Source organism: Herpailurus yagouaroundi, unplaced genomic scaffold (genome assembly GCF_014898765.1).
Source record: "Herpailurus yagouaroundi ecotype Mexico unplaced genomic scaffold, PumYag 189, whole genome shotgun sequence".
Classification (NCBI taxonomy): Eukaryota; Metazoa; Chordata; class Mammalia; order Carnivora; family Felidae; genus Herpailurus; species Herpailurus yagouaroundi.
The window spans coordinates 3,330,578-3,346,206 of record NW_024412420.1 but is presented as its reverse complement, the minus strand read 5'-3'; the positions used below and the strand labels follow the sequence as shown (position 1 = coordinate 3,346,206).

Below are 15,629 nucleotides of genomic sequence, written 5' to 3'. Positions count from 1 at the left end.
TAGCTTGTCATATTTGAGGACCTGAAAGGAGACTGATGTGACTAGTGGGTTAAGAGGAAGGTATCACACAGTAAGACTGAAGAGAGAGGGAGAGTTCAGACTTATACAGGACCTTTATGACCATGATAAGGTTAGGTTTTATTTTAAGCAAATTAGGAAGTCACTGAACAGTTTCTGGCATGTGAGTGACGTGATTTGATTATTCCTCAGATAGACCTATATATAGCAATGTCTTTTAATCTTTTTGTTTTTAATTTTAATCCATAGTAAGTAATATAGTGTGATTTAGTATACACACATGCATGCATATACATACATAAATACAACTGAAATAAAAGTTTTATGAAACTTAATACATGTGATGAACTTTGACATTTCTATTAATTTTTGAAAAACATTGTTCACATGAGTACTGGGTGTTGTATGGAAGTGTTGGATCACTATATTGTACACCTGAAACTTATAATACACTGTATGTTAATGAACTGGAATTTATTTATTTATTTATTTATTTATTTATTTATTTATTTTAACGTTTTATTTATTTTTGAGACAGGGAGAGACAGAGCATGAACAGCGGAGGGTCAGAGAGAGGGAGACATAGAATCTGAAAAAGGCTCCAGGCTCTGAGCTGTCAGCACAGAGCCCGACGCAGAGCTCAAACTCACGGACTGCGAGCTCATGACCTGAGCTGAAGTCGGCCGCTTAACTGACTGAGCCACCCAGCACCCCTAACGAACTGGAATTTAAATAAAAACTTATAAAAAAAAAATAAGGCAAGGGCTCAGTCAGTTAAGCATCTGCCTTTGGCTCAGGTCATGATCTCACGGTTAGTGAGTTCAAGCCCTGCATCTGGCTCTGGACTGGCATTGCAGAGCCTGCTTGTGATTCTTCCTCTCCCTTTCTTTCTCTGCCCCTTCCCCACTCATGCTTTCTCTCTCTCTCTCTCTCTCTCTCTCTCTCTCTCTCTCTCTCTCTCTCAAAAATAAGCTAAAAAAAAAAAAAAAAGGCAGATCTACTTGTAGGCCCACCCAAGACCCTGGAAATGATGACTGATAAAGCAGAGGAGTCTGCTGTCAAAGGCCAAAGGAAACATCATGAAGAACCCAAGAGTCCTCCTCCATCTAAGAGAAGGATGAGCATGGCGCTGCTGTCATTGAAACAGGAAGGAGAGGGAACATCCCATCCTGGGTGTTCAGCCTTGTTCTTGGAAGATGATGACCCCAAAGTCATAGCAATGTCCGTTTTGGAAGAAGTGCCAGATAAACTGCCAATACCAATGGAAATCAGCACTGAAATAATGCATCAATTAAAGAGGGAAATTCGACAGTTTGGACGAAAATATGAAAGAATTTTCAAATTGCTTGAAGGAGTACAAGGACATCCAGAATTGTGGAGGTCCAGATCATGACCTGAGCTGAAATCAAGAGTTGGACACTCAACTGACTGAGCCACCAAGACACCCCATGTTTTTCTTTTTCATGATTGCTTTGGCTATTCGGGTTTTGTGTGTGTGTGTGTGTGTGTGTGTGTGTGTGTGTGTGGTTCCATACAAATTTTAGGATTGTTTGTTCTAGTTCTATGAAATAAATGCTATTGATATTTTGATAGGGATTGCATTAAATGTGTAGATTACTTTGGGTAGTATGGACATTTTAACAATATTTGTTCTTCAAATCCATGAGCGTGGAATGTCTTTAACATTTCTTTCTGTTGTCTTCAATTTCTTTCATCACTGTTTTATAGTTTTCAGAGTATAGATATTTCACCTCTTTTGTTAAGTTTATTCCTAGGTATTTTATTCTTTTTGGTGCAAGTATAAATGGGAGTGTTTTCTTAATTTCTCTTTCTGCGGCTTCATTATTAGTGTGTAGAAATGCAGCAAATTCTGTACATTTATTTTGTATCCTACAACTTTGCTGAATTCATTTATCAGTTCTAGTAGTTTTTTTGGTGGAATCTTTTAGGTTTTCTATATGTAATATCATGTCATCTTCACATAAGTGAAAGTTTTACTTCTTCTTTGCCAATTTGGATGTCTTTTATTTCTTTCTGTTGTCTGATTGCTGTAGCTGGGTCTCATAGTACTATGTTGAGTAAAAGTGGTGAGAGTGGATATCCTTGTCTTGTTCCTGATCTTAGGGGAAAAGCTCTCAAGTTTTTCCCATATTGAGTATGATATTCACTGTAGGCTTTCCAAATAAGGCCTTTATTATGTTGAGGTATTATTCCATTCACTTTACTGAAGATTTTTATTATGAATAAGATGTACTTTGTCAAATACTTTTTCTACATCTGTTGAAATGATCATATGGTTTTTATCCTTTCTCTTATTAATAGATGTATCAACATTATTTGATTTGCAAATATTGAACCACACTTGCATTCCAGGAAAAAAATCCCACTTGATCATGGTGAATGATTTTTTTAATGTATTGTTGGATTTGGTTTGCTAGTATTTTGTTGAGGATTTTTGTATCTACGTTCATCAGAAATGTTGTCCTTTCGTTCTCTCTCTCTCTTTTGTTTTTTTGCTTTTTGTGGTGTCTTTATCTTATTATCAGGGTAATGCTAGCTTTATACAATGGATTTGGAAGTTTTCTTTCTTCCCCCCTCCCTTTTTTTTTTTTTTTTTTTTTTAATATTTTTAAAAAACTAGGTATTAAATCTTTTTTAAATGTTTGGTAGAATTTGCCCACGAAGCTGTCTGGTCCTGGGTTTTTGTTGTTGTTGTTGTTGTTGGTGGTGGTGGTGGTAGTTTTTTGATTACTGATTCAATTTCATTGCTGGTAATTGATCTGTTCAAATTTTCTATTTCTTCCTGTTTTTGTTTTGGTAAGTTCTGTGTTTCTGGGAATTTATCCATTTCTTCTAGGTTGCCCAATTTGTTGACATACAATTTTTCATAATATTCTTTTATAATTGTTTGTCTTTCTTATATGTTCTTGTTATTTCTTATCTTCCATTTGTGATTTTGGTTGACTCGTGTGTGTGTGTGTGTGTGTGTGTGTGTGTGTGTGTGTGTGTGTTTTGATGAGTCTGGCCAGAAGTTTATCAATTTTGTTGATCTATTCAAAGACACAGCTTCTAGTTTCATTGATCTGTTCTGGTTTGTTTGTTTTTAGTTTCTATATTATTTATTTTTAAATTTTATTTATTTTTAGAGAGTGAGTGGAGGAGGGACAGAGAGAGAAAGTGAGAAAGAATCCTAGTAGGCTCTTCACTGTCAACATGAAGCCGGATGTGGGTCTTGAACTCACAAACCATGAGATCATGACCTGAGCTGAAACCAAGAGTCAGATGCTTAATGAGCCACCCAGCCACCCCTAGTTTCTGTATTGTTTATTTCTGCTCTAATCTTTATTATTTTTTCCTACTGCTGGTTTGAGGTTTTGTTGTTTCTTCTTTTTCTAGCTTCTTCAGGTGTAAGGTTAGCTTGGTTTTTTTTTGAGATTTTTCCTGTGCTTCTTGAAGTAGGCCTATATTGCTATAAACTTCCCTCTTAGAACTGCTTTTGTTGCAGCCCAAAGATTTTGTTCTATTGTGTTTTCATTTTCATTTGTTTCCATGTAATTTTTTATTTCTTCTTTGATTTCTTGGTCCACCCATTCATTGTTTAGTATCATGTTATTCAGTCTCCATGTATCTGTGCTCTTTCCAGATTTTTTCATGTGGTCAGTTTCTAGTTTTATAGTGTTATGGTCAGAAAAGATGCTTGGTATGACTTTGATCTTTTTGAATTTGTTGAGACTTGTTTTGTGGCCTAATATGTTATCTATTCTGAGAATGTTCCATGTGCCCTTGAAAAGAATGTGTATTCTGCTATTTTAGGATGGAATCTTCTGAATATATCTGTTAAATCCATCTGGTCCAGTGTGTCATTCAAAGCCACTGTTTCCTTCTTGATTTTCTATTTGGATGGTTTGTCCATTGATACAAGTAGGGTAAGCCCCCAACTATTATTGTATTACTATTGAGTAGTTACTTTATATTTGTTATTAACTGTTTTATGTATTTGCATTCTTGCATATTTGGTACATAAATACTTAAAATTGTTATATCTTCTTGTTGGATTGTCCCTTTTATTTTCATGTAGTGTCTTTCTTTGTCTCTTGTTATAGTCTTTGTTTTAAACTCTATATATATTGTCCAATGTAATTATTGCTGCTCTGACTTTCTTTTGACATCTGTTTGTGTGATAAATGTTTCTCTATCCCCTCACTTTCAAGCTACAGGTCTTTAGGTCTGAAATTAGTCTCTTTAGGCAGTATATAGATGGGTCTTATTTTTTTCACTTAACAGTTTTTAAATTAATTTTTAATTAATTACTTTATTTTTTAATTCATTAAATTTTTTAATGTTTATTATTTTTGAGAGAGAAAGACAGAGCATGAGCTGAGGTGGGGAAGAGAGAGAGAAAGAGACAGAATCTGAAGCAGACTCCAAGCTGTCAGCACAGAGCCTGATGTGGGGCTTGGACTCACAAAGCATGAGATCATGACCTGAGCTGAAATCAAGAGTCGGGTGCTTAGCCAACTGAGCTACCCAGGTGCCCTAACACTTTTTAAATTGAAATATTAGTAGGAAATAATATGTTTTTCTTTCCTAAGTATCAGTGTCTATAACTGCAGTTACCAGAGAGCTGATTCTCCTCACACCAATGTATATTAAATATTTAAGATTAGACCTAAAGGAGTTGAGAAGGATCCAGCCACATAAAGAGTGTGGGGACAAGGGTACAGACAGAAGGATAAAAGCTCTGAGGTAATAGAGAACTGCTATTGTGGTTGAAGCTTCAAAGATGGGGAAGAGGGTAACCAGATATAAAGCTGGAGAAGTTAGGCAGGAGCCATTTCAGACCCTCATAGGGCCTTTGTGACTTCCATAAAGAGTTTGCATTTTTTTTTTTTAAGCAAGGAAGTAATATGATCTGATTTACATTTTAAGAGGACAACTCTGGCTGCTATGTGAAGAAAGGACAATAATCCTAGTGACAAGTTTTGTGGTTTTTGGTTGTTTTTTTTTTTTTTTTTTTTTTAGTTTACTTATTTTGAGGGCGAACAAGTCAGGGAGGAGCAGAAAGAGAGGGAGAGAGAGAGAGAATCCCAAGCAGGCTCCATACTGCCAGTGCAGAGCCTGTGCAGGGCTCGAACTCATGAACTATGAGATCATGCCCTGAACCAAAGCTGGCTTCTTAATTGACTGAGCCACCGAGACATCCCTAGTGACAAGTTTTAGGAAATACTTATAAATTAGGACCTAAAGATTCAAATTGTAAACTATACAGGTGAATGCCTGGAGTTCTGTTCTGAAGCTCTTTTGTAATATTTCCTGGGACAGCACATAATAGATGTTTTTTAAAAAAGGTAAAAAATTTAAAATGTCAGCAAATCATTCAATGCTCTGGCCACTTGTGGTTTAAAAAAATCAATTATAAAACTTTCAGTTGTTTCATTATTTATTTTTATTTTTGGGGGGGAGGTTACAACAGCTTTTTAAATTTTTTAAAATTTTATTTAAATTATTTTTTTAACGTTTATTCATTTTGAGAGAGAGAGAGAGAGAGACAGAGTGCGAGCAGAGGATGGGCAGAGAGAGCGGGAGACACAGACTCTGAAGCAGGCTCTAGGATCTGAGCCGTCAGTACAGAGCCCGACACTGGGCTTGAACCCATGAACCTTGAGATCATGACCTGAACTGAAGTCAGATTCTTAACCAACTGAGCCACCCAGGCACCCCTAATTTTTTTAAATTTTATTTAAATCCAAGTTAGTTAGCATATAGCATAATAATGATTTCAGGAATAGAATTTAGTGATTCATCACTTACATATAACAGCCAGTGCTCATCCCAACAAGTGCCCTTCTTAATGCCCATCACCCATTTAACCCATCCCCCCACCCAACACCCCACCAGCAACCCTCAGTTTGTTCTCTGTATTTAAGAGTCTCTTGTAGTTTGTCTCTCTTTTTGTTTTTATCTTATTTTTGCTTTTCTTCCCCTTTGTTCATCTGTTTTGTTTCTTAAATTCCATGTATGAGTGAAATCATATGATATTTGTCTTTCTGATTGACTTATTTCGCTTAGCATAATACATTCTAATTCCATCCACACTGTTGCAAATGGCACAATTTCATTCTTTTTGATCACCAGGTAATATTCCATTGTATGTACATACCACATCTTCTTTATCCATTTGTCAGTTGATGGACATTTGGGCTCTTTCCGTACTTTGGCTATAGTTGATAGTACTGCTATAAACATTGGGTGCACGTGCCCTTTCGAATCAGCATTTTTGTATCCTTTGGATAAATGCCTAGTAGTGCAATTGCTGGGTCATAGGGCAGTTCTATTTTTATTTTTTTGAGGACTCTCCATATTGTTTTCCAGAGTGGCTGCACCAGTTTACATTCCCACCAGGAGTGAAAGGGTTCTTCTTTCTCCGCATCCTCACCAACACCTGTTGTTGCCTGAGTTGTTGTTCATTTTAGCTATTCTGACAGGTGGTGTGAGGTGGTATCTCATTGTGGTTTTGATTTTTATTTCCCTGATGATGAGTAATGTGAGCATCTATTCATGTGTCTGTTAGCCATCTGGATGTTTTCTTTGGAAAAGTGTCTATTTCATGTCTCTTGCCCATTGCTTCACTGGATTATTTGTATTTTGGGTGTTGAGTTTGATAAGTTCTTTCTAGATTTTGGATACTAACCATTATGTGATATTTCGTTTGCACGTATCTTTTCCCATTCCATTGGTTGCCTTTTAGTTTTGCTGATTGTTTCCTTCACTGTGCAGAAGCTTTTTATCTTGATGAGATACCAATAGTTCATTTTTGCTTTTGTGTCCCTTGCCTCTGGAGACATGTCACGTAAGAAGTTGCTGCGGCCAAGGTCAAAGTAGTTGTTACTTGTTTTCTCCTCTAGAATTTTGATGGCTTCCTGTCCTGTGTTTAGGTGTTTCATCCATTTTGAGTTTATTTTTGTGTATGGTGTAAGAAAGTGGATGTCACTGTCCAGTTTTCCCAACACCATTTGCTAAAGAAGAGACTGTCTTTTTTCTATTGGATGTTCTTTTCTTTGTCAAAGATTAGTGGGCCATAAACTTCAATTGTTTTAATAATTTCTGGAAGTTCCACTATCATAACAAATAACTTATGGTAAAACCTCATCCAATGTGTTTAGTATAGATGCTGCTTTCTACATGTTACATGTGCCTCCAACAATATTTAGAAATTTTTTTCTTTCCTTTCTTGGGTATATAAATAATGTCACACAAAGAATTGAGAACTTATTGGTATTTTTTAAAACTTCCTTAAGAATCTTCATTATTACCAAATCCAAAAGATGTGATGTGATGGAGAATTTAATACTCCCTATTCCTCTTCTTAACCTTTCTTATAAAACCATTAAATTTTCTTTTCACATTAGTTATGCTATCATAGAACTAAACTCACATTTTATGCAAAACAATTCCAATTTACTACAGATAAATTTTCATAATTCTTTGTAGGTTGGTCTACTTTCTCTTCAATATCAAGACAATTTAGCAATCACCTTCTGACATTTTCTGTGGATGTAGTCATAGATGGATAGCAGATATTTTACTGCACTATTTAGTTACAATTTATATCATCAGTATTACTGTTTTTCTAGAATATAGCAGTCTTTTCTTTGGTTATTGTTTTCATAGTTTCCTAGAAAGAAACTTTCCCAACTCATGTTAGAAATACCAAATGTTAAAGGAGAATACAAGATTTGTTTTCAAAGTGATGGAAAAAATTATCAAAAATAGTAAATTGGTACTGGTATACTGACTGAAAAACAGAACAATAACTAAGGTAGAAACAGCCAAACTGAGGTGTGATCTTGGTTGGATTAGAATAAAGTACTCATAGTGTTACAGTTTTTTCTTTGTTTTTGCTCAGTTTTTACACTTGCTGTATAAATAAAAATCATCCAAAATGAGAACAAACTGGCTATATATTCAGAGTTTGCAATAACAAGAAAGTCAGTTGGTATCGTTCATTGCATTTGGCAGATTGAAAGGGGAGCGGGCAGTTTTATGGTGAAAAAAAGGAGATGGATTGGAGATTTTTAGCTTGGGTAAGCTCAGTAGGATGGGATAAGTAGAAGCCAGCATCTTAGGTAAGTGGTTTGGGGAACATATTTGTAATTCTCTGGTTGGTCTCCAAGTTGAAATCATGTGGGGTTGGTGTGTGGGCTGGTGACAAAAAAAAGGGTGGGGGGTGGTAGGGAAGAGCTGGCAGTCATTAACAAAATCCTGACTCTTCTAGGCTGATTGCTGCAGAGGTTGTGATCGGCTTTTCCAACTGGTTGCTGAAGAGATTGTAGGACAGAGTTCTGTTATTTTGTATGGTCATTGTCCATTTGTATACTATCTCCCATTATTGAAGAACAAATAGATTTATGTTTTATAATTTTATGACTGATAATGTAGCTTTGAGAGTTCTGTCAAGATTCTAATAGTTACAGAAATCTTAATAATTTATGTCTGAGAGTTTAAGGTGAATTGTGCCAAAGTGTTCATTCCATAAGACATTTATATGAACATGTCATTAGTTTAGGTAGAAGTGGATTCTGGACCTCAGAGATACAGTTACAATCACCTGATTTGGACTACCTGAGAGAGCCTTTGGGTATTTTCTTAGTGACTTATTGGATAATTGGGACTTTTAAAGATGTAGAAGAGAAAATAACTGGCCTTTCACTATTGGAAGCTCTGTACATTGCAATTTCTTAGATAGCCTATGTAGAGGAGATTAGATGGCTATGATAAGGAATTATTTTGAGTTTCTACATTAAAAAAATTTTTTAATGTTTTATTTATGTTTGAGAGAGAGAGAGAGAGAGAGAGAGAGAGAGAGAGAGAGAGCGCATGAACCGGGGATGGGCAGAGAGAAAGGAAGACACAGAATCCAAAGCAGGCTCCAGGCTCTGAGCTGTCAGCACAGAGCTCCATGCTGGCTCAAACTCACAAGCAGTGAGATCATGACCTGAGCCAAAGTCAGATGCTTAACCAACTGAGCCACCCAGGTGCCCCAGTTCCTACATTTTTTAAATTAAATTTTTATTGGGGCGCCTGGGTGGCGCAGTCAGTTAAGCGTCCGACTTCAGCCAGGTCACGATCTCGCGGTCCATGAGTTCGAGCCCCGCGTCGGGCTCTGGGCTGATAGCTCGGAGCCTGGAGCCTGTTTCCGATTCTGTGTCTCCCTCTCTCTCTGCCCCTCCCCCGTTCATGCTCTGTCTCTCTCTGTCCCAAAAATAAATAAAAAACGTTGAAAAAAAATTAAAAAAAAATAAATTAATTAAATTTTTATTTTGAGAAATTTCAAATTTTAAATATTTTGTATAAAAGTAATAAAGCATGAATAGATAAGGCTAAAGTACCCTTTATCTTCCCTCTGCCTATCTTTGTCACATTCCCTTCTGTTCATAAGAGGCAACTTCTTTTGAATTTGGTGTGTGTCCTTCTAACTCATGAAATTATTATTTCTAAAAACAATAGAACTGCCTTTAACTTATCTAATTATAAACATAAAAATAGGAGGTCTGAAAGACTTCTCTGTAGATTTCTTTTAGATTAGTAAATTAACATAGCGTGATGAACTTGAGAAACAACATTTTTCACCAAGTAGGTCAGTAACTAGCCTTATTGTGTTAAATAATGTACACTCTTTGTATCCATATTAATTTGTCTAAGTAGCAGCAGGCAGCTTTGAAAAAAAAATTGAGGAAAAGAGCCTATGCAGGAAAGTAGGCTTTAATTCTGCACAGCGAAGGAAACAATAAAAAAAAAAAGCCTAAAAGACAACCTACAGAATGGGGGGAGATATTTGCAAATGACATATCTGATAAAGAGTATCCAAAATCTATGAAGAACTTACAAAATTCAGTACCCAAAAAGCAAATAATCTGATTAAAAAGTGGGCAGAATGGGAATGCAAGCTGGTACAGCCACTCTTGTAAACAGTATGGAGGTTCCTCAAAAAATTAAAAATAGAACTACCCTACGACCCAGCAATTGCACTTTTAGGCATTTATCCATGGGATATAGGTGTGCTGTTTCAAAGGGACACATGCACCCCCACGTTTATAGCAGCACTATCAACCATAGCCAAAGTATGGAAAGAGCCCAAATGTCCATTGATGGATGAATGGATAAAGAAGATGTGTTATATATATATATATTTATATATATATATATATACAGTGGAGTATCACTCGGCAATTGAAAAGAATGAAATCTTGCCATTTGCAACAACATGGATGGAACTGGAGTACCGGTATTATGCTAAGTGAAATTAGTCAGAGAAAGACAAAAATCATATGACTTCACTCATATGAGGACTTTAAGAGACAAAACAGATGAACATAAGGGAAGGGAAACAAAACTAATATAAAAACAGGGAGGGGGACAAAACAGAAGAGACTCATAAATATGGAGAACAAACTGAGGGTTACTGGAGGGTTTGTGGGAGGGGGGATGGACTAAATGGGTAAGGGGCATTATGGAATCTACTCCTGAAATAATTGTTTCACTATATACTAACTAATTTTGGATGTAAATTTTAAAAAATAAAAAATAAAATTAAAAAAAAAAAAAAGATTAGTCAAAAGCCAAACAGGCCATTTTCACTCACCTTGGAGAGTAATGGCAAAGAAGGCTGGATTAATCTGCTTCCCACACTAAGTCCTCAATTATATTCAGTCATTTGACAGAATGAACTGGAGGCTATAACACGAGACAGAACCTGAATGGATCCAGGCAAAAGCTAATAGGAAATCTGTCTATTGAAAATAATCAGTGTGCATACTTTGACTACCTCCAGCATATTTACTTTTTGTTTATCCATTTGTTACATTTTTCAGCATGCTTGACTCATCTAAATTAGGCTCTAGAATTTAGTAAGTATGAGGACAGGAACAAAGGATGGAGGAGAGTAGGGTTGATGTTGGAGAAGCTGGCTAGGGAGATCTGAACAGTTTGTGCTTTATTCAAAGTTGGATGAGAAGCTTTGGGTGGGTCTTGAGAAAGGAGTCGTGTGATCTGAGTGCTGAGGTCCCAGATAGGAGAAACAAGAAGTAACACTAAATGTTTGGGTTTTTTTTCTTGAGCAGTGATGTTTATTATCATATTTTTACATAGTATTACAATTAACTAAACAATTACGTGAAACATGTCATTTATTCTTTGTAGCTTACTTGTGCCAAAAGAGAAAAATACCTTTATTTTTGGGACAGAGAGAGACAGAGCATGAACGGGCGAGGGGCAGAGAGAGAGGGAAGACACAGAATCAGAAACAGGCTCCAGGCTCTGAGCTATCAGCCCAGAGCCCGACGCGGGGCTCGAACTCACAGACCGTGAGATCGTGACCTGGTTGAAGTCGGACGCTTAACCGACTGCGCCACCCAGGCGCCCCAGAAAAATACCTTTAAAAAAAACACACATTTTTATGTTTTGTGGGGTGGAGGGACATTTTTTTTTTTAATTTTTTTTTTCAACTTTTGTTTATTTTTGGGACAGAGAGAGACAGAGCATGAACGGGGGAGGGGCAGAGAGAGAGGGAGACACAGAATCGGAAACAGGCTCCAGGCTCTGAGCCATCAGCCCAGAGCCTGACGCGGGCTCGAACTCACGGACCGCGAGATCGTGACCTGGCTGAAGTCGGACGCTCAACCGACTGCGCCACCCAGGCGCCCCTGGAGGGACATTTTTACATGGAAACTGTAGGGATACAATGGTGGCGTTCATTATATGAATTTTTTATTCTTTTACTGAAGTGTATGCTTTTGCCAATACTTCCTCTTCACCCCCCCACTCTCCCACCCCAAATGAAAGAAGCAATAGAATTAAGAATGAGGCATGGAATGTATCATTATTTTTGTTCATTTTACTAAGATTTTATCTGCAACTCAGAAATGTTTGTAACATTTTTATCTCCCAAGTCTAATAACAGTATATTCTGATAACTAAAAAAAAAGGGGGGGGAAGAAGCATGAGCAGACATTTCTCCAAAGAAGACATGCAGATGGCTAACAGACACATGAAAAGCTGCTCAACATCATTCATCATCAGGGAAATACACATAAAAACCACAATGAGATATCACCTCATACCTGTCAGAATGGCTAAAATAAAAAACATAAGAAACACCAAGTGTTGATGAGGTTGTGGAGAAAAGGAGCCCTCTTGCACCGCTGATGAGAATGCAAACTGGTGCAGCCACTCTGGAAAACAGTATGGAAGTTTCCCAAAAAGTTAAAAATAGAATTACCATATGATCCAGTAATTGCACTATTGGATATTTACCTAAAAGTACAAAAACACTAGTTCAAAGGGTTACATATACCCTGCAATTTATAGCAGATTATTTATTTATTTATTTATTTATTTATTTATTTATTTATTTATAAGGTTTATTTATTTATTTTGAGAAAAAGAGAGCACACAAGTTGGGGAGGAACAGAGAGAGAGGGGGAGAAAGATAGAGAATCCCAAGCAGGCTCCACACTGTCAGTGCAGAGCCCAATGCGAGGCTTGAATTCATGAAACTTGAGATCATGACCTGAGCTGATGTTAAGAGTGGGATGCATGACCAACTGACCACCCAGGTGCCCCTATAGCAACATTATTTATAATAGCCAAACTATGGAAGCAGCCCAAGTGTGCAATGATACATTAATTGATAAATAAGGTGTGTGATAAATTGATAAATAAGATATATATATACACACACCACATCTTATTGTATATATACACACACAATGGAATATTATTTAGCTATAAAAAGAATGAAATCTTCCATTTGCAATGACATAGATGGAGCTAGAGAATATAATGACAAATACCATATGATTTCACTCATATGTGGAATTTAAGAAAACAAAGGACATAGAGAGTCAAACTGAGAAACTGACAACTATAGAGAACAAAATGATGTTTACCAGAGTGGAGGTGGGGGGGGATGGGTGAAATAGGTGATGGGGATTGGGGATTAGGGAGTGCACACATCATGATAAGCACTGGGTGATACATAGAATTGTTGAATCACTGTATTGTATACCCTGAAACTAATAGAACACTATATGTTAACTATACTGGAATTAAAATTTAAAAAAGAAGAAAGTAAGCTTTAAATTGACGCATTGAGGACTGTGTAAAAACGTGAGTCAGAGGGTTTTTCTTTCTTGCACTTGGCTGAACCTGATCAAATTTACTTTGATCTTTCTTTGCTTGGTACTAATAGAAGCAATACTTTTTTCTGGTTTCAAAATGAACAGGTACTGTATACACTATACTTGTAAATCAGTGTTTCAGGTATTGCCATTTTGAGACCCATGTGGCAGAACAAAGTTCATTTTGCTAAAATTATAATCAATTCTCCCAGAACATAATATCTTGTTTTAAACATGCCTGTGATTTTTATGGACACAGTTGACTGAACAAAGAACTATATTTAGTACCTTATTTGAAAGTTACTGTAATTAAATCTGATTTAGTTCTAATTATTACTAATACCATAGATAGTACAAGCAAGGAGGAAAATGCAGCTCATCAAAGAAGAGACCCATGAGATAGGATGCAGCTAGTTTGAATCTTAATGAAAAATTCCTAGGATGCCAGCACATTTGCACTGTCATTAATGAGAACTGTTGTACAAAGACCTCACCTGAATAGAGTGACTCCATGGAGTACCGATGACTTTACATCTCTACAAAAAATAAAGAGTTTATGTTTTTCATTTGTTGAGAGGTTATATCTTGTTAAACTGCATAATGAGTGCTATGGCTTGTGATTTAAACGTATTATGACCTTTCTGCACTACCCATATAATGTTCTGGGTTCCATTCATAACTTAAAGGGAAAATTTCACAATGTTTGGAGTCCTTGATGTTCTGCAAGTAAAGGAGAATGTCCTCAAATTCCTTGCAGTAGGAACCTCGACTTCCAAGTGGAACAATACATCTACAAAAGGAAAAGTGATGGCTTCCACTGGCAGCTCATGCCTTTGGTACAGTTGAAAACTCGGCTGATGTCAGTGTCCTGTCATTCTGGAATACTGGCCAGCAAGCTGTGGTGAAGTTTGCTGCTGCCATTGGAGCCATTGCTGTTGCTGGCCACTTCACTCCTAGAACCTCCATTAATCAGATCCAGATAGCCTTCTGGGAGCCAAGACTTCCAGAGGTTATTGATCCCAAGGCTGACCACCAGCCTCTGCCACAGTGTCTTTTGTTAATATGCCTACCATTGCTTGGTGTAACACAGACTTTCTTCTGTGCTGTGTAGATACTGACATCCCTTGCAAAAAGGGAGCTCACTCATTGGGTGTGATATGGTAGATACTGGCCTGGGAAATTGTGTGCATGTGTGGCACTGTCTCCCATGAACACCCGTGGGAAGTCATGCCTAATCTCTACTTCTCTAGAGATCCTAAAGAGACTGAAAACAAAGAGCACCCTGCTGCTGAAGAGGCTGTGACCAAGGAGGAACTTAAAGGTGAATGGACCGCTCCTGGACTTGGAAGCAGTTGACTGGTATGAGGGTGTAGAGGTGCCCTCTCTGCCCATAGAACAGTTCTCTACTAAAGACTGGAGTGTTCAGCCTGCCACTGAAGACTGATCTGCAGCTTCCACTGCTCAGGCCACTAAATGGGCAAGAACAACAACTGAGTGGTCTTAAGCTGTTCTTCCACAAACTCTTAAACAAAATGGAAATAAGGTTGATGGCAAAAACTAAGCAGCTTTTAAAAGTTGGAAAAATATATTATGAACATGAGTTTTTATTTTGCTTCAGAAGTTTTGTTTTTGCCTTTGGGAAGCACTCAAAATGCTATTCATTTACTAGCAAGTGTATTGTAGTTTATAGCATGTTCTATAAGATTTCATCTCCAAGAATAGGGGATATCTGGTTGGCTCAGTTGGTAGAGCATGAGACTCTCAATCTTAAAGTTGTGAGTCCAAGCCCCATGTTGGGCATGATCCTACTTATATATAAAAAAAAAAAAGTTTCATCTCCAAGAATAAAATTTCATATTTGTATGTAGAGACAATTTGTATAAGGTAAAATTTCTACAATCTTGATTAATTTTTGAAGGAATGTTATTTTTATTATCCTTAACTTTTTAATTGAGTTTCAGAACATTTTCCTTGTATTTATAAACAAAAGACTATGGTCTTTATTTTATCAGAAAATTAGGAAACTTTTTTCTTCCTTCCTTTCTTTCGTTCAGAAACATTTTCCTGTATTTAATTGCCATGTTGCTTGCAGGTTTTGGCTTTTCTGCAGATAATCAAAATGTCAGTAGGTAGGGAATTCTGTAATCTGAGACTAGTATTTTGAAATCTGCTATAATGATATAGTGATATATTTCTTGAAAATATTTCTAGAAAATTGTGAAATACTGGCAAACTTAAAATATTTATTCATTAATGGGTAGGTTGTTATTTCTAGTCTTCTTCCTGAAATGTAAGGAATTAAAATTTAAATTTTTTACTTATAGAATAAGAAACTGATACTAAATCAAAAGATTGACGATAATTAGGACATTATAATGATTGAGAAAGCTGAAGACAGTTTGTAAAATTTTAGATTTTAACCTAAATTATTAG

General features: G+C 36.6%; 1 protein-coding gene and 1 pseudogene across 1 annotated transcript in view; both read left to right on the top strand.

The window, feature by feature from the left end:
- Positions 1 to 15,629, top strand: part of PPM1E (protein phosphatase, Mg2+/Mn2+ dependent 1E) — a 192,231-nt gene that overhangs the window by 73,426 nt on the left and 103,176 nt on the right. The gene's annotated exons all lie outside the window — the stretch shown is intronic.
- Positions 13,069 to 15,094, top strand: LOC121044711 (40S ribosomal protein SA-like; annotated as a pseudogene).